This window comes from Rhinolophus sinicus, chromosome 14, assembly GCF_057876585.1.
Source record: "Rhinolophus sinicus isolate RSI-liver-muscle chromosome 14, RSI-T2T, whole genome shotgun sequence".
Lineage (NCBI taxonomy): Eukaryota > Metazoa > Chordata > Mammalia > Chiroptera > Rhinolophidae > Rhinolophus > Rhinolophus sinicus.
This window is the reverse complement of record NC_142514.1, coordinates 124,271,295-124,290,904: the sequence shown is the minus strand read 5'-3', so window position 1 is coordinate 124,290,904 and position 19,610 is coordinate 124,271,295. Positions and strand designations below refer to the sequence as shown.

The 19,610-nt window shown below is 49.1% G+C and overlaps 1 protein-coding gene across 6 annotated transcripts in view; it reads right to left on the bottom strand.

The window, feature by feature from the left end:
- The window catches only part of SMCO4 (single-pass membrane protein with coiled-coil domains 4), a 62,341-nt gene extending 44,258 nt beyond the window's left edge, over window positions 1-18,083 (bottom strand). For 2 of the 6 annotated variants that reach the window (XM_088791513.1, XM_088791514.1), the window contains exon 1: window positions 17,897-18,078. The gene's annotated coding sequence lies outside the window, so the exon portion shown is untranslated. Of the gene's footprint in view, window positions 1-17,869 lie in introns of all 6 variants that reach the window. The other 4 variants (XM_088791516.1, XM_088791518.1, XM_088791517.1 and 1 more) reach the window with 4 other exon arrangements.
- Between the last annotated feature and the right edge of the window lie 1,527 nt (window positions 18,084-19,610).

Below are 19,610 nucleotides of genomic sequence, written 5' to 3'. Positions count from 1 at the left end.
CACCACTGTCATGGCTTCGTGAGGACAGTGCAGGGTATGTTCTGACTTCTTCCAGTCTAAGGTTCTCCCAGACAGACCCACAGGCCCACTATGTACTCAGCACTAGGTTAAGGGCAGAGGGAACATAAAAAGGAAAACAGACCCCTGCCCCCCAAAGGACTTGACAATCTAGACCATTGATCTAAACCATAATCCCTATCTCTCTAGGACATCTGCGACCAAGACACAGGGTCAGAAATGTATTTCCATCATGATCTGGGACACACACACACACACTAAGCCTTACCACGTGTGATGCACTAATATTTTTTATTATGTTTTTTTCTTTTCTTTTTATAAATGTGTCAACCTACTAAATTGATTCTGTATGACTATGGGTTGTGGATGACAGCTTGAAGAGCCCTGCTCTAGAATACCCCATTTTAGCTCTAATTAAAACAAGAAATATACGTATGTCAGGAAGTTCATCCTTAGATCTAATTTAAGTGTCTTGGGCTGTCAGGTTAGTTAAATTTGTATAGCCAGATATGTCCTGAGGGCAGAGGTGGCAGTGTATCAGATTAGTTAAGGGCTTGGAACCTGGAATCGGCAGACGTGTGTTCAAATGTTGACTGACTAACCTGCATGTTAGGTGGGTGACTTCTCTAGATCTTGGCTTATAAAATAGGAGATAATACCATTCACCCCTTGAGCTTGTTACAAAGCACCTACCTGATACCTGGTTCTGTTTTCACCAAAAGAGGTGCTAGGGGCCTGGGATGGGTAAGGGAGACAAGCCTGGTTTGTGGGATAGGCCTGCAGCAGAGGACTTTCAGCCTCCCTAGCCCCATACAGCTCCCAACGCTCCCTGGTAGGTAAACACCTCCTCCAATGTTTTTTATGAAACTTTCAGAGGAAGCTATGAGGTACGCTACCTAAAAGTCTCAGGGATGTGACATCCCTTAAGAATCCCCACCTGCAAAATGGGGGTTACAATGGTTCACTGGGAGTACTGGGTGAGGCAATGTCTGTGCAAAGCACCTGAGAACTCTGACACACTAGCAAACAGAAAGTACTGTGAGCAGCAGCATTACGGCCAATACTCTGTAAAGAGCTTAGGGGGAGAAACTGCAGACAAAGCCAACGCCCACCCAAAAGCTTATGTTTACTCCTCAAAAATGTAGGGCAAGCACAGTGTACTGAATATGGAGGAATATTCAGGTCAACAGCCGGTGCACACAGAGGTGGTGGTTAAAATAATTCCATCGCCACCTACGTTATCTCACTGCACTGCACTCACCCAAGGTCTTAGGCAAGAACACCTACAGAAAAGAAGCGAAATGAGAAAATCCAACGAAGAGTGAAAAATGAGAATTCCGTGGTCCAATTACCTCAGAGTGAGAGCCTAAAACACAACTCCAATTCCACACAGACGCCAGCCCCTGTGAGTCGGGGGTCTGCACCCCCAACACCACAGCAGGCCTCCTCGGAGAGGAAGGTCACACCGCGCCTCAGAACGTACTCAGGAGCTGCCACCATGCTCCCCATTCCCAGTCGGGGACGTCTTCCATTCCAGGGCTCCAAAGACCAGTGTGATGTGGTACAAAAGGCAGAGTCCAGTCAGGAGGGCCTGAGTTCAAACTGCTGCCCCTGCTACTTACACACTCGCTCTATGGGCAAATTACTGCACCACTTTGACTGTTTCTTTACCTATAAAACGGACACAGTACCCATTTCCAAGGTTGTGAGGCTCAAATGAGAAATGTACAGAAAAGGCTCAACACACTGTAAATCAGCAACTGGCAGCTATCCCTTAACACAAGCAGAAGCCTACTGCCTCTGGGTAAAACTTAAATTTGATTCCTTAAAAAAGAAACAGGTTTCATGAAGTTAGTGAGGATCAACAATTTTCAGAAAATTCAAGGAAGCAGAGTGGAAAAACTACACTCCCGCGCTTCCCGGAGATTTCTGAAACCTCTCCACCACTGGCTGTCCTACAGGAATAGAGGAGTGTCTTGTTACCGCCACACTCTTCACACTTTATAAATATACCACACAACCAATCAGAGAGTGCTTGCTGCCAACCTCCTGGGCAAACAAGTCCAACAGGATTTGATCCGGAAATTAAATGGCCATGCAGCCCAGCCACACTCAGTTCAAAATAGATATCCATGACCTACTTAGTCTTCGAGTACCGTTCTCAAAGCCAAAAACAAGCGGATGGTGAGGCAGGGCCGCTGACTCCAGCAGGACCCTGCACAGACCCCCTGGCCTTCTTTGTCAGATGAAACGTGCCCTGAAACAGCGATGACTCAAAAATTATCTTAGGAGTAGCTAGACAGAAATCCTAGCTTTTAAACAGCTGGTTCCAACGGTTTTTAAAAAGCAAAGCGTCACAGAACTCACACTAACAATTCAATTACCTCTGACTAGCCCCCAATGATTCATTTTCATTCATTGAGACTAAAGGCTACACCTCTCATGACAGTCACTTTCCAGGTTACCTATCCTTGGCCCTCCAAATTGTTCCCGAGTACATGTATCTTCCCCACGTAACAGTGGGTTCTTTTGAGAGTGGAGACTCTGTCTTCTTAATCTCGACATTCCACACAGCGTCTAGCACAGCACAGAGTCTTGCACAGTGCTGCGTCTTGTGCAGTATACAGTGTCTTGCACACACAGCGTCTTGCACAGCAGTGTCTTGCATGCACATTGTCTTGCACAGCAGTGTCTTGCACAGCAGTGTCTTGCATGCACAGTGTCTTGCACGAAGTGTCTTGCACAGCAGTGTCTTGCACACAGTGTCTTGCACGCACATTGTCTTGCACGCAGTGTCTTGCACGCACATTGTCTTGCACGCAGTGTCTTGCATGCACATTGTCTTGCACAGCAGTGTCGTGCACGCACAGTCTTGCATAGCAGTGTCTTGCATGCACATTGTCTTGCACAGCAGTGTCTTGCACAGTGTCTTGCGCGCATTGTCTTGCACGCAGTGTCTTGCACGCACAGTGTCATGCACGCACATTGTCTTGCACAGCTGTATCTTGCACGCATTGTCTTGCACAGCAGTGTCTTGCATGCACAGTGTCTTGCACAGCAGTGTCTTGCACAGCACACAGTGTCTCGGTGCAAAGAGAAGCAAGCACTGTGTCTACCACTCAAGAAGGTGAGCTCCTGCCCTCACCAGCGAGTCCCCCAGGGCCCAGCCCACTCGCATACCTGGCTGCTCAAGATCGGACAATAGAAACAGATAGACTGATACTTGCTGTAAAGACAAGGAAGAGAGAGACAAGACCAGGGAAAGCCGCTGCACACTTTCACCTACCACCCTGCTACACAATGGTTTCCTACATTACAATTCATTTCCCCAGGGAGACAAGAGTCTCAGGGATGGTGAATCCAAAGACCGTGGCCGAGACACATTCCAGTAAATCCCAGAGCATCCCAACATACAGGACTAAGTGGGCAATGGAACGGAGTACTTCACCAGCTAGGAAGCAAGCCGAAGGCCAAAATGAAAGAAAACAAAGCAAATCTGCTCCTCTTCACATCCAAGTGCATTCTCCTCAAGTCTCTAAGGTCAGCCTCGGGCGCTCACCCCTCAACCCCTGCACCCCCCGTACACTCAACATTCCCATCACAGACATATACTTGACAGCCCTTTAGTTTACTTAGCACTTTTCTCCTACATCATGGCATGTAATCATCTACAACCGTTTGTATCACCCACTTAGAAATGAGGAAACTGAGGCCAAAGCACGTCTACCACATGGTACAATCAGGACTAAAGCACAACCTTCTCACTCCAAGCTCCTACATACCCTTCCTCCAAAATCACCCCGCAGGGCGGGCACACACAGATGCGACGAAGCCAAGTACCTGCTGAGTCCACTGCATCCCACTGCTGAGTCCCTTGAGAGAGAGTTCTAACACACAACGCTTCCCAACGCAGCAGCCCACACACTTCCACCCTCCTAATAAAGACAAACAAGAGCACACAAATCATCAACCCTGGTGCCCATCAACAGGCAGCACCCATTGTCAGCCACATGTGCCCTTAGCCAGGCCATTCCCCGCCCCCCTGACAAATACACAAAGCCCGAGCCTAGACTTTTCAAAGGACAGACAGACACTAGTGACCGCCCTTCTGCAATCAAGTGGTGAGCACAGGGCAGTGTGTACTCATGACTCCAACCACCACAAACCAGAGAACCCTGCTCTCTGAGCCTCCGTGTCCTGGGTTCAAATCCTGTCTCCGGAACTACTTCACTCTCTGTGGCCTCAGGCAAGCAACTTTGTTTTTCTAAGTCTCAACTTCCTCACTTATAGAACAAGGAGTTAAAAAAAACCAAAAAGCAATCTCACAGTGAATTTACTTAATGCACAGAACTATATAGAATGGTTAAAAAGGTGAATTTTGTTATACATATTTTACTATAATTATAAGTTAACATTCGTATTTTAAAAAAGGATCTCACAGATTCATAGCGAGGGTTAAATAAGATATCATAATGGCAAGTTCTCACAATATCTAGCACATGTTAAATTCTAATAAATATTTATTATTTATAGTACTTTTAATAATTTCTATTATAAAGACAATACGTGATCAATATAGAAAATGCTGAAAATATAAAGTTAAAACCTCCTGTGATATCGAAACCCAGAGATAATCACTGAAATTAAATGCTTTATAGTATTTTCCCCATGCATAGGCAGTGCTTACATTTGGAATGTAATAGACATACCATTTTGTAATCGTGATCCATTCCTTTCTGCCTTACCGGTAATTGCAAAAACAATTCTCACAGCAACATCCAGAAAGAAAAGGACTTGGTTCCAGGCAAGGATAAAAAGTTGCATGAAACTTGAAACAGGGACAAGAAGCTCCCGTTGAACAACTGGAGACACCTGCCTCCAGAGCCAGGGTGCAGATTTATGCCGAATGCCCACCACCTGCTGTTGCTCCTTTCCTCATCAAAGTTCACGCAGAAAGTAGGCATAGGCACTCTGCGGGGTGGGCTGGGGTGGGGGTGTCTGCCCACGGAGGACAAAGGCCACCGGGAAGCTCTGTGGAACCTCTGCATGTGTCAGGCTCCACAGCACAGAGACCTCATAGTCCCACTGCCCTCAAGGCGCTCCTGCTATGAGCAGGGGAGCGGGGGTGGGGTGGGGGGAACCAGCTCATCCAACCCCCAGGTGAAAGACGAGGCGAGGTCACCGAGGCCCACGGAGGCCAAGGACCTCCCCCAGGCCACAGCGGTGAGACTGGCCCCAACGTGGGGCCAGAAGACTGAGCTCTCATGGTTCTGAGCTAACACACAACACGCCGCCTGCTCCGGAGCCCAGCAAAAAGCTGCGGGGCCCTCATCCAGTAGATCCTGCCCATCAACAAGTATTTATTTACTAAGTGCTCGGGCATGTGAGCACAGAGCCCAGGGCCACCCTGAGCACAGGAGTGGAGGCCGTCGTATGGAACACTTGGCACCGTCTGGATCCCACCCTTGGGCAAGGCCTCTCTGCCTCTCCCAAGATCAGACTGCAGACTCCTGGGGGGGCTCCCCCAGTCAGAGCTTCCTTATCTGCGGGCAGAGAAGGCTGCGCAGTTTCAAAGGCAGCTCCTCTCAGGAAGCGCTTTTGATGTGCAGAGGGAAGCACCCCCACAAACACATTTCGGATGCTCACTTTCTAGCTAGGAATAGTCTTCACAACTTTCACTTTGCACGGGTGTGCGTTTTGTGTGGGGAGGGTGGGGGAATAAGCGAGTGGCATCCAACGCAACTCCTGAAATCCCACAGAAGAGCAGCTGCTCCTGGCGCTGGGGAATTTGATTGCCATCTCCACTTACACATAATTTATCTTCTGAAGCGGTGCTCCCCAGAGGATGACAGTGCCAGTGTCCTCCCAGATAACCGCCCTCAGTGGGCTGCTCCTGGCACTGCCATAGGAGGTGGAGGTAGGGAAGACGGCCTGAAAGCAAGCCCACCCACGGCCCACTTCTCTAGCGCTCTAATCACTAGCATGCCAGGCCCTTTCCTTTCCAGGCCCAAAGAGGAAATTAAATGTCAGCCGGATAAGGAGAGTTCCCTTCAGCCCCGACATGCCAAGGAATCTGAAGTTACAATTCCCACAGCAACCACGCCAACCAAAGCAGCACAGGCCTCTCAGACCATGAGCCCTGCCATGCTGAGGACAAGCCACCGTCTGGAGTCCCTTCTTTTCAATGACTGATACTCAGATCGCAGGCCGAAGTGTTTTTATGGCAAAAGAGGGCAACACTGCATAGAACTCTGCAGGCCAGTTACCAAATGGGCAGCAGAGAGGGTCCCGGGCCTGTGCACAGGGACCCCCACAATAGCTCAGTCTCTGCACAGGTACTTCTGGACAGCCCTCCCTGCCCTGGATTTTCAAGGCCAAATGGAGCCCGTGGCCCAAGGGAGCTGACTCGAATCTTCACGGCACAGTGACTTTATCCACAGAAGGACCCAGGGAGCTGAGCACACTGAGCTCCCACACTGACCTCAGCATTTTCTAAATCAGGCGGGGTGACAAACTCCTTAACCATAGGCGCAGCCTGCGTTCACCAGGCAGGCCCATGGCTAGAGGAGTATAGCTGAGTATCCGGGCAGTTCCAGCCACCCCGGCTTGTCTGTCTGCTTTCTCTTTTTCACACTTGCGGTTTAAGTGTGGCGAGGTGGATGGGTGAAAAGGCATCTAGAGGAGAGAACAGAGCAGAGGGCAGTGGATGGAGGGTCAACAAAGAACTGATGTTTGAAAAAGAAAATGCAGAGAAGCAGTTGCTACGAAGTATCTAGGCTCACAGCTCTGCAATGGCCATCCAAACTTGGATCAGAATCCTGAATGGGGTAGTCCATGCCAGTCCTGCTTTCATTCATGCTCACAGCCACACAGCGGCTCCCATCTCCCTGGAGCAAAAGGCCCAAGTCCGCATGGACTGGCAAGGACATAGTTGATGCTTGATCTCCTCACAGACTCGGGCCTCACGTCCTCCTAATCTCATTCTCGCTCTCTCGCGCTCTCTCTCTCTCTCTCTCTCTCTCACACACACACATACACACACACACACACACACAGTTTAACCACGATGCCCTGTCACTATTCCAGCACGTGCACATGCCAGCCTCAGGGCCTCTGCACTTGCGGTTCCCTCTGCCTCAAGTCCTCTCCCTCCCCACATTAGCTCCTTCACCACTCCCCTCCTCCAGATGGAAGCTCAAACACTAGTCCTCAGCAAGGCCTGCCCCGGTCACCTTGCAACACCTCCCAAATCCACCTCTGTCCCTGGCACTCCCCCTGCTTTGCAGCCGTCATCACCACCTCACATACTGTCCTGGGTTGAACAGTGTCCCCCAAAAATCTATGTCTACCTGGAACCTAAGAATGTGACCTCATTTGGAAACAGGGTCGTTAGAGATGTAATTAGTTAAGATGAGGACACACTGGAGTCAAGTGAGCCCTAATCCAAGGCCTCGTGTCCTTATAAGGGAGACAGACACAGGGAGAAGGCCGTGTGATGACAGGCAGAGGGCAGAGCTAGGCTGGCATAAGCTAAGAACCCCAGAAGCTAGGAAAGGAGCATGGAACAGATTCCCTCAGAACCTCCAGAACTGTGAGAATAAACTTCAGTTTATGGCCCTTGGAAACAAATACACATACCATGAATGATAGTCATTTATTGTCTGTCACCCCTCAGGAGAAAATAAACCCCAGAAGAAACAGGATTTTAGCTTCTTTTGCTCAGTGCGAAATGCCCACACACAGAAGTGTCTGGTACCAAGTAGGCACTCAATGAATAGATGCTGAATGAATTCTGAGTGAATGAAGATGAGCTGAGGACAGAGGCAGGGGTGCTACACCCATCCTACAGAGGGCAAAACTGAGATGTCCTAACTTTGCTCAGAGGCAAAAGAGCCAAGACCAGAACTGAACTGGGACTTTGTTCATTTGATAAACATTACAATATTGAGTTCCTCTAGGTGCAAAGTGCCACATCAGCCCTCAGGAAAAGCTGTTACTCACTAACCATAGGTGTACGGGGGAGGCACAGGAAGGGCAGTCTCTAGCCTCAGCTCTCCCTCAATGAGGGCCATGACCTTGAACAAGGGAGCTCACCTCTGGGTCTCAGGGTCCTCATCTGTGAAGTGAAGGCTGGATGAGAAGCCAAGTCTACCTGCTCTCGATTGTGTTAATGTGTGCTGCTTCTAAGCAGCCTGCTAAGACCTCTGGAGGCAAGGTGGAGTCTCCGTTCCACTGACTTACATTTAGGGCAGTGCAGTTGGCACTTTCCACACACGACTTTGCAATCTTTCTCATACCACAGGCCACTATTATCACATTTGCATGGCTAATTTTCACACACATTATCTGGACTCATGTTACAGGCCTCTGCAAGCCATACAGGCTGCCCAGGTCCCGCCTGCGTCCTCGCTGAGTGGCTCTGCTCCTCCCAGGCCTGCAGACAACAGGCTCACACACCAAGCTCAGCTCCCAAGAGCAAGGTTTCCTTCTCCCCATCTGGACCTCGGGGACCTGGGATGCTTTAGAGGTCGTGGGGACAGCCTTCCCCACACGCAACCTGCAGGTCTTAGCCCTCCAGTTTGGGTAAATCACCAGCAAATTAGGGACTTCAAATGAACTGGGTGTCATCCACGAACACGCAAGCACACGCACACATGTGTGGGCCTTGCTCTCTGAGCGGTGCAATTACAAATGAGCGGGTGTATGAAATCAGCACAGACATCAACCCCGGGGCCAGCACTGATAGGAACATAACCAGTTAGAAGGTACAAACGTGAGCTTTGGAGATGGGCAGGCCTGAGTCTGAATCCCAGCCCTTGGGCTACACCTGACTTACATCTCTGCACCTCTGTGACCTCATCTCACAAAGGCCTCAGGACAGACCTTAGCAAAATGCCTAACACCCTGCAGCCCTCTTGTCTAGTATCTGGAAGTGGGCAGCACACGGCAATGTGGAGAAGAGGGAAAGTAATCGCAGCCCCAGAATGAGGAGATCTGGACCTCATCTCTGCTCTGTGACAGCTGGTCATGTGGCAGTGGAAGCACTTCACCCTGTAGGGCCTCACTCAGCCTCCACAAAAACAAAAGGGAGAGGGTGTACTAAGGACCCCCAGCAGTCAGTCTATCTAAAAAGCAGGGAAAGTCCTCTGCATTTGGGGGGTGGGGGGGCGTTTCACAGCAGGAGGACTGGTGTGAGGAGAGCACATCACATCACACCTGCTCTCCTCCCTGCAGGAGGCTCCCCACCAGGTTCCCCGCCTTCACCCCTTCTTCACTCCCATAACCTCAGCAAATCCGAATCTGCCTCAAGACACCTCTTTATCTCCTGGCCTCCCCACTTAACTTTACTAGATTATGTGCATTTTTATATTTAGCAAATGTAATGTGCATTCATGCGTTTAAAAACATTTATTAAGGAAAAGGGGACACAAATGATAGTAGTTACTTACAATTACTGAGTCCTTACTAGGTAATGTGCTGAGAGCTTCACAAACATTACTCTCTGAGTCTTCACAACAGCCTGTGAGGTAGGTACTAATATGATTCCTGGTTTACAGATGAGGAAACAGGCCCAGGGAGATACCGTGTTTCCCCAAAAATAAGCCCCAGTTAAGATCGTCAGCCAGACGGATGCATTCAGTACGTTACGACGATGTTCCAGAAGATGACATGACTGTATTTGAATGAATGTAGATTGCTGTACATGAAAAAAATAAGACATCCCCTGAAAATAAGCCCTCATGGAGCAAAAATTAATATAAGACCCGATCTCATTTTCGGGGAAACACGGTAAAATAACTTTGCTTAAGTCCCAAGTCATAAGGGGCCGAGTGCGAGATGGAACCCTGCTTGACCTGACCCTAGAGTCTCTTCACCACCCAATGCTGCCGGCCTCCTGTCACTCTTCTCCCTGGTCTCCCCTGAACAGCGCATAAAGGACACTGTCATCCAATAAGCCAGAGCTTCCCCAAACCCACTGGGCAGCTCAGCCTGCAGGGCCGGCCCAGGTGAGCCGTTCTGTGAGGGCCTCCAGATGCCTCCTCTACCATGTCAGGCCCCTGTGATATCTTCTCAGAAACCGTGGCTTCTCGCCAAAGCACCCAGGCTAAGGGACAAACCATCACACCCTTCCCACAAGCCAGGTGAGAGGGGAAACCAAACACCACACCGCTACAGGAAAGGCCCGCCACACGCAGAATCTTGTTTCATTCACCACATTCCCAGTGGCTATTCCAGAAGCAGGAGTGTCTGACTTTCCGGCAGGAAATCTTTCACTGTTCTCCCAGCTCAGCTCTCCCCAGTCTTGAATCCCTGCCTCGGCAGAGCAGAGCAGCCTGGTGTCAATGTGCTGGTTACACACGCTTGCTTCCTCGGGGGAGATGTTGGCAGAAATACTCTGGCAGGTCACCCCAAAATTAAAGTGCTCTATTGCAGTACCTCGCCTTTGGGAGAAGTGGAGAGAATGAGAAAGCAGGACACTTGCTCCCAGTGCCATGGTGCCACCCCTGGCGACAGGACGCTCACAGCTTGGTCCTGGAGGGCTCGGCTCCCTCATCCTCCATGGTTACTGCGGACCCGCCCACTAAGACCCAGAAGTCAAACGAGGAGTTTCACAGCCTCACTAGTAATCGATGAAATGCCTACTAAACGCTCTCCATGTCTTTCACCTAGAAGAACGTCAGCCCATGGGGAAATGGGCAGCCTCATACAGTCCCGTTAGTTAAACCACCACAACCCTTGAGAGCAGTGTGGGTATTGCTGTAACAGCTTAGAACCTTTGACGCACCAAGTCCACTCCTGAGAAACACGTGCAGATGTGCAGAACAATATGTATGTAGGAAGATATAACAGTGAATCAGTTCACATGTCTATCAATGGGGGCAGCCTCATAAATCATGATCTATCTACACTATAAAATATTTTGTGGACAAATTAAGAGAAAAGAGGTACAGGCATGAAAAGATCTACAAGATACATTGTGTGCAAAGAGAAAACAAAATAACGAAACAATATACATGATGCGACCAGCTTGATGCTTACAAGGGAAACAAAACTGTATGTACCATGTTTCCCCGAAAATAAGACCTAACCGGAAAATAAGCCCTAGCATGATTTTTCAGGATGCCATCCCCTGAACATAAGCCCCAATGAATCTTTTGGAGCAAAAATTAATATAAGACCCGGTCTTATTTTTGGGGAAACACGGTATTTGTGTCAACACAGGCTGATGAACAATTTTAGGACAGGCATCCAACTGGTAAAACTGGTTACCTCTGAGGCCCCCGCAGGGAGGTGCTGCATGGGGCAGGGGTCCTGGGTAAAAGAGGACTTCACATTTTCTGCTATGTACTACGATGTACTATGTAAATGGAAGGGTGGGTGCAAGAACACGTATTACCTACGTCATTTAAGAAAAAAGCAATTGAACTGATTAAAAACTGCCACCACCATCACCAAAACAGGGTGCTTATTCTGGTGGGAAATCGCTGCACCAGTTTCGAACAAGTTTTGGTGCCACACTCGCAGGGCTTCCCAAGAGTGACTGATCAAGTGCAAGTCCAATTCCTAAGCCAATGATGACAGAAGGGGTTGGGATTAACGGGGATGAAGGCAAATGTGGGATGTGAGGAAAACTTCTGGAAAAAAACATCTGTGGAAGTTACAAACCTGTCCTACCCTGAACCTGCCCAGTTCTAAACCTATTCTGGGACTTTCTACCTTCTCACCCCCATAGGATGCGAAAAAAGCAAAAACCAGGATTAAGAGAGAATTCCCTTTCCCACAGCAGAGGGAAAGCCACCTGCTGTCACCAACAGAGCTGCTCCCAGGGGAAGCCAAGGAAAAGGCCTGGCCAAATTCCACCTTCCCGACAAAGGCGCATGTGCCAGGCTCCTCAGATTGTGGGGACAGCAAAGTCTGGCAGCCCCGAAGCCCACTCATTTGAGTCCCGCCACTTTGGCAAACAGCCCAGGCATCTTTTCACACTCACTACTGAAATCCAAACTGAACCAGTACACAAATCAGATGGTTCTGCCAACAAAACAGCAACATGTGGAAAAAGGAGAGATAAATTCATGGTTGAATATATATACATATATATACACACACACACACACACACACATACATATATATTCTTTCTGCTTGCCAGCAGTAACATTTCTGTAGACTTTTTTGCTTCCCAGTAATAATTAAAATACACACACATATGCGCACACACACGCAGCTAAACATGAGGCAAAAAGAAAAAAGGAAAAAAAAAGGGGGGGGCTTTGCTTAGGATGTAATGTTCAAGAGGTAGGCATGACAGCTAACATCCCCAGGCAAAAATTCTCTCCATTAAAACAGGTATCCTGTTAGTGCCAGACACACTCACTGGGCACTTGAACAGCCTGCAAGCTAGGGGGCTGCCAAGAAGTGCCCTTAGGTCAAGAAAAAGAGGTGACATCTTGCAGGGAAAGAGGTACCATCAAGCAGGAAGTAGGGGAGCTGAGTCTTCTGCAGTGACGCAGCGCGGAGATGGCTTTCGAGCAAGCCAGGGAGCAGGCATTCCAACAAAGGTAACCCTCATAGTAAAGGTAAACCCTCCTTGCAATGAGGACGCGGCCCAAATAAAGCCAGAACCTGATCATCTGGCCTGACCCACGCAAAAACACACTATCTGAAGGGCATGGGTATTATGCCATCTGGAAAACAAAAACCCTAGCAAGTTTATTACAGAGTCTGGCACTAACTAGGGGAGCGGGCATGAGACAAGCATATTATTGACATGGCAACAGTATATCCTATGACAGGGACACGCGGACACTAGCCACCAGGACCAGTCATCTCCCTTTGCTCTGAACGCAGTTCACCCAAGTACGAACTGGCTACCTACTGAGACTGTACCTTTCAGGGGAAGGTGGTCCCTCCTCCTGGAAGGCCTGGCCACTGCTGTGAAGGGCCACCACCCCTCCCACTTCCCAGCCAGACCCTCTGTTTGGTGAGTACAAGTCACCCACACCTAGAGGTGGATCAATTTTGGGGGAACAGTCAGAACGGAGGCCCATACCCCCTGGGTCCACCAGGAAACAGCGGGGTATAGACTACACCCAAGGGAAGCTTCCTTCTCTGGGGAAGGAAGTTTCCACTTTGAATGCTCAAACCAGCATTTCCCTAAATGGGGTCTGAGGAACCTGAATTCCATCCTCTTAGATGCTCCTGGAAAGATGGAAATGATGAGGCCACGGGGTGGGCAAAGTGAGGGGAAGGCACTTTCAGGTTTTACCTTCTCTACCTGTCAGAAGAGACCAAAGGAAACAATTTTGCTTTCTGCAAAGACTGCTTTCAATCTACAGTTTGCATCTGCAATACGGGGATGGGGGGGCAGACACTTACCATTACCTATCCTGACACATCTGCTTTCTCCGTCACCACTGCCACTATCTCAATGTCAAGTTCAAGCCTTCATCATCTCTCGTGTCAATTACTCTAATGGACTCATTTCTCTCCTCTTAATTTCACCCTCCACACAGCCCACGGAGCTAACTTTCTAAACCCTCTCTCCCTTAATGAAAACTCCCAGCCCAGAGGACAGAGTCCAACCCTGGCAGGGAGTGTGAGGCCTCTGCCTGCACAGGTTTTGGAGTCGCACAGATCTTGGCCGACACTCAGACTCACCACTTGCTGGCTATGTGGGCACACATGTTTCTGCGCCCACTTCCTCCTCTGTGCACTGGGAATCACACCATCAACCTCCAGAGCTGCTGTGAAGATTAAATCTAAGTTGTAGAGAGTCCAGCTCTCAGATCACCTCGCTACCTATCCCCATCCTGGCTCGGGCGGCTGTGCTGCACTACCACTTCATGTGGAATGAATGCAAAGTAACTCAAGAGAAAAGAAAGCACATTCAAGATCTAAAAATGAAGGGTCATAAACATAAAAATCAGGCTTCCAAAATGTGAAAGACACCAAAATCAATTCATTAGGAAAATAATACAAAAGGAGGGAGGGAAGGGAAGGAGAAGGAAAACATTACTTTGGGAGGAAATGCTTTTAAAATATATAGCTCCATGATTTTTTAGACTTCATTTGTTCCAAAGATTTAGAAAGATTACATTTCAAAAGCTCATAAAGGATACACTTCCATTTTTTAAATCTATTTAATTAATATCTTCAGAAAACTAAGTGGTACTTTTATAGACTGAATCTTAAAATTCTCAGAGAAATTCTGGCACCAGTCACAACAAACACCCTCTTGGAATTTAATTTCCTTTTCAGCATACTACTATGGAAACTCATTTATAATGCCACCACAACCAGTCAAAATCTGCCCGGAGCAAAGAAAGTTCAAAGCCCCACCAGAGAACCTTATAGGACTTGATGGAAATTGGCCCCATACTTAGCCAAATACTATATCTAACAGATTTCTCCCACACCAAATTTTCCAGCTTTTACTGTCAGATTCAACTCTTCCATCTTCTTCCCAAACCATGGCTGGCCTGTCCTCCCTCCTTGCATTATAACTTTTCCCAATTCCTCCTTCCAGCTAGAAACCCCCTAAATTCAGTATCTTTTCCTTGTCCACAAGATGAATAAAAAAAGGGCAAAAATGGGCAAAGGGAAACGAGCTACCTCCTCCATCTTCACCTTCCTATCAGAGACCTGTCCTTTCTAGCTTCTAGTTTCGTTCAATTCCAGACTTTTCATTAGGTTGGTGCAAAAGTAATTGCGGTTTTAAAGGGTAAAAAATAACTGCAAAAACTGCAACTAATTTTGCACCAACCTAATAGATGCTGGCAGGGCCTGGAATACTCACGCTGGGTGTTGGGAGCTGGAGTGGGAAGGCAAAAGCAGGAAGAATTATTCCTAAGTACAAAAGGGTATTTTAAAAACATTCTCCCCTTGAGGACAATTCCTATTGGAAAACTTAATCAATGCCATTATTCCAAGTGCCTGTGGGCAAAAGGAGAGAAAGGGGTGGATGCCAACCTTCACTGAGTACCCACTGCAATTCACAAATAATATAAGGCCGATAATATTCTGATCTTACATACGCAGAAGCCAGGCTCAGAGGGGTCAGGCAATGGGCTCAGGATGTCCACCCTGGCCCACTAGACACCAAGACCCATGGACTCATAAGCGTCAACTGCTTATGTTAAAACTGTCCTAGACTGGAGGGCACTTTACAGTGTACATGTTCCTTTCCATTACTTTACCTCATTTAACATCACAACCCTGTAGAATAGCTACGAATTCCTTTTTCACTATTATAGAAGGCTGTCTGCTTTCAGAAATCATCAGTAACTTGTGCAAGCCAGCTGTAACACAGAGTTGTGCCCTTTCTGAACTCTGTTTTCTCACCTCACAATGCCTGATAAATGGTAGGGGTTCAGATGATTAACTATTATTAGCATCATGACTTTTATTGAGTAGCCCTTAAAGTAAAATTTAAACACACACACACACACACACACACACACTACAGATATATTAAAGATTCAACCTAATTAGTCATGCTTTTACTTGTCAGAGAGGATATAATTTTACCACTACCTCAAACTCAGAGATAACCACTAACAGCAGCTTCCAAAAAACTGACCAAAAACAGATTACTGAAAATTATGTGGTTGAACCCAATATGGATTTTGAAAGCTACTAATGGAAGAAAACAGGACAGGAGCAGTTAAATACAAAAAAAATCGTCCTCTCCTTCCAGCATCATGGCTTGATCATTAATGTGCGATTTGACCTGACCGTGTCATCTCGACTCTGTGATAATCCTTAGTATCCAAAACGAGACAGCCATCAGGTGACCTGGAAGTTCAAGTAAGAGGCTGCCCAGGAGGTCAGGGGAAAAGGCGTGAGTGGACAGTTATTACCTTGAGCTATTTTTAATGTGCTGCGACTCATGCATTGTTTGTCTATTAATTACACTCACTGGAAAAAAAAACCTGGGAAGTTTAGAAATGTCATATGCAACAGGAATCAGTTCACCACTTAGGCCAGAATGAAACGATGACAGAAGTGTGGTGGTAGAAGGATCCCAACATCAGTCAGACAGAAGGAAATTACAATACTATGGCAATGAGAGATGCTGGGGATATTCTTCAAGCAAGGCCACACCAAGACCCATCCAACTGAGCATCCACTCCAAGCTTGAAGGTTAAAAGAAAAAAATTCAGGTCCACAGGTGAGATAAATGTAATTTTTTAAGCACAGTTAACTTTATAGTAAAACTAGCTGGATAGCCATGTACACTAATTGCCTGCATGAAAATAGTATTCATACTCTAAGTCTAGTACCAATTATTAGTTTTTGGTTTTCTGTTGCCTTTTGCAATCATTCTTGCTTCTCATGTTTTCCTTTAAGTCCATCCTAATTTCTTTATAAGAATAGGCTGAGGTTGATTTTGTGTGGCTGATCCAATCTCACAAGGAAAAAGATCTGTTTCTCTCAGAAACCTACTCCTGCCTCTATCAGATCGTCTAGCTCTCTCTTTGTATCCCATTTCACAGATAAGGAAACTGAGTCCAGAGAGGGCAAGTGATTCATCCACGGTCATACTCCTTGCTAATATATTTAAAACTAGAACTATGGCTCAAAGAGGCCCACAGTGTAGGTCTCCAGCTTAACACTGTTGCACATGACGTGACATACTTGTGTCTTGAATACAAAGTTTATTGGGGAGCGGGGGGGAGCCAATATGAGTCATCTCCATTGTCAAGTGGCACCCTACAGGTTGTTCGAATAATGCAGTCAGCATCTCCAGAACCACTTGTTTCAGAAATAACCAACCTCAGCCAGAGAATAAAAGGCCATGTTTTATACCCCCTTCAGGATAACCAAGATCCTATAAGCAAAGGTGCCGCTGAGCTTCAGGGACCGGCTAGTCCAACCCAGGGAAGCGGACACTGCCAGTACTGGAGAGGGAATGGCGTGGGTGTAGGTGGTCCGAGAGTTGTGTTTTCAGACATTTCCAGGCGACGGTTATGATTTCATGCAGCCCATTCCTACTCACCTTGGTACCCTTAAATATCTCATTCACTGAGGGGTCCCTCCTCAACTTCCGCAGGACAAAAGCATGCAGTCTGGGAGGTGAATGTGGTAGATGGGGGGGGGGGCGATATTCGACCCGAGCAGCAGAGGAAGCAGCGATTGAATCTCTCCCCCCACCTCTTACAGGAACTCCCAATTGGGTCTTCAGACACCAGAGGTGTCCCCAACTCTGAGCCTGGCCCCTCTCAGGGTCTACCCCGAAAGAGGCGGGAGGAGGCAAAACCCCAGTGCTCTATCCAGCAGCCGGCTGGTCTCCGGCCCCCAGGCTCGTCCCTCGTGGGCCCTCCTTTCCTCCCTCCCTTCTCACCCGCAGAGCCCCCGGCTGGACACTTGTCCACTCCTGCCCTAGATCCTGCGTGCACCCCTTCCTTCCCGCCCGCAGAGGACCCATGCCTGCCACCTTCCCAAATAGGGCCCTCCCGCCGCCCTGCCTCCGGCCGGGGACCCCCTCTCACCGCGTCCTTCCGACCTCCGAATCCGCCCGGCACCCGCACTTCCCGCCCTCCACACGCAGGCTCCCGGTCCGCCCCAACTTTTCCCGGCCGCGGCCCGGGCCCCGCAGCAGCGGGGATTCCGTGTCCCGAGCCGCGACGGGCGGGCGGGCGGGATCGCATTCCCTCTGCCCCTGCCCGCCGAGCCGGCACGAGTTGCGCTTGGGACCTGGTCGGCGCTCGGGCCTCAGCGGTCAGCCCGGCGCGGAGGCGGAGGCGGAGCCGGCGTGGCGGGAACCGCGCTGTCCCAGCGCCCGCACTCCCGCCGGGTGCCGGTCTCCGAGCCCGCCCGCTCGCTCCGCCGCCGCGCCGCTCCCTGCCCACCTGCCCGCAGGCGCCGGCGCCGCTCACCTCCTCCCGCGCCGCCGCCGCCACTGCCGGGAATACGTGGCAGTGGCCGCCGCCGCTCGCGCTCCTCGCCTCGCCTTGCCTCTCCTCCCGGCGCCCGTGCTGGCGGCTCCGCCACGCCGGACCGCAGCGCCAGGCGCCCTCTGCCGCCAGGAAGTCGAATCCTCTCGCCCTAACCCTAACTCGGCGGCCGCCCCCGCCCCGGCCTCCGCCGCCCCTGCTCCTACCAGCCCCGCCCCTGGCTCGGTTCCAATTCGCTTCCAAACGTGGGCCGCGGAGCCTGGAGACTCGTCCTGCGAGCCCGGCCCCGGGCCCGCCGCCGCCTCCGGGGAGTCTGCCCTGACCACCCAGCCACTCAATGCGCTTCCTCCCGCTCCAGTGCAGCCCGGGCAGAAGTCATCCCCCGGGTTGATAACGTTTCCTGTTTCTCTGCTTCGCCCACAAAATAGTAAGATCAGGAGGGGGGGGTGGTTAGGGGAGCAAACGTATCTCTCATGCTCACCATTCTCTCTCCTAGGGCGGCTAGAGTAGCGCCCGCCTGGAATCCTGAGGTGCGCAATAAATACTTCTTGAGGGAGCGAAAGAGTGAATGAATGAGGAGAGATTTTTGCCTCTCTCCACCCAAATAGGCTTTTAAGCCTCAAGATATCCTGACGTGGATTTGTGTTATTGTAAATCACACACACACACACCACACACACGCGCGCGCGCGCACCCGCAGCTTTGCATGAATAAATGGAATTCACAATTCCCCATCTCACACTAGCCCCAAAGCCGCAAGAGACCCACAGCTAAATATTACAGGATTTTAGTCAAATAGACTTCGGTTTTACATCTACCACTTAAAAGCTGGGAAAGCTGATCTCCCTGGGCACAGTTACCTCATCTGTAAATTAAGAATAGGAAAATCTACTTTTGTTGGGAGCCTTAATTGAGATCATGCATTGTATGTAAAGCACTTTACACACACACACACACACACACACCCATGCATATACTGTTGTATATAAATCGTAGCTATTGTTGGTACATTACTGACCTAGGAGATAATAAAAACTATAGACAAAATGTAAAATAATGGCCACCTACCTTTTCAAAACCTGAGGACAACCATAATACCTTCGTATATGCGGTATTGTCACCTATCCAACAGGGCCAGCCCTGGGAGCAAGACCTCTTCAGTCCCTCCTCTCCCCACCCCCAAGAATGAACTGGTCTTGATTTTAGTAAGAGCTGTAGAACTGGCTCTCCTGCAGGTTTTCCACCGGGGTTCAGTGGCCAATCTCTCAATTAACAAGTGTTTATTTTATTGCAAGGCAGTGAACAGGTTTGGGGCCCCTGCAGGCCTCGTACTGTTTCCTTCTTGCCCCTCTCTCTAGGCCATCTTTTCAGTTCTGACAGTCTGCTTCCGGCTCCACGTAAAGCAGCAGTGAAGTGGCATCAGGTGGTACTGGGCTGGAATTTCAGCCCATCCACCTCGGGCTTTCTGTACCTCAGTCCCCTCAATTGTAAACTGTGGAGAATAACATTTATCTGTGGTATTGAGAGGGAATTGGTGATCCAGTCTGTGAGTGAAGTCCCTGGACTATATATGTGTTTAATACAAGGAAGCTATTGATTAGTTTATTTAACAAGCATTCGGGGCACATCTCCTGAGTGTTGTAGGTGCTGTGAAAGTAAGGGAAATAAACCTGGATGAGGTAAGATTTCTATCCTC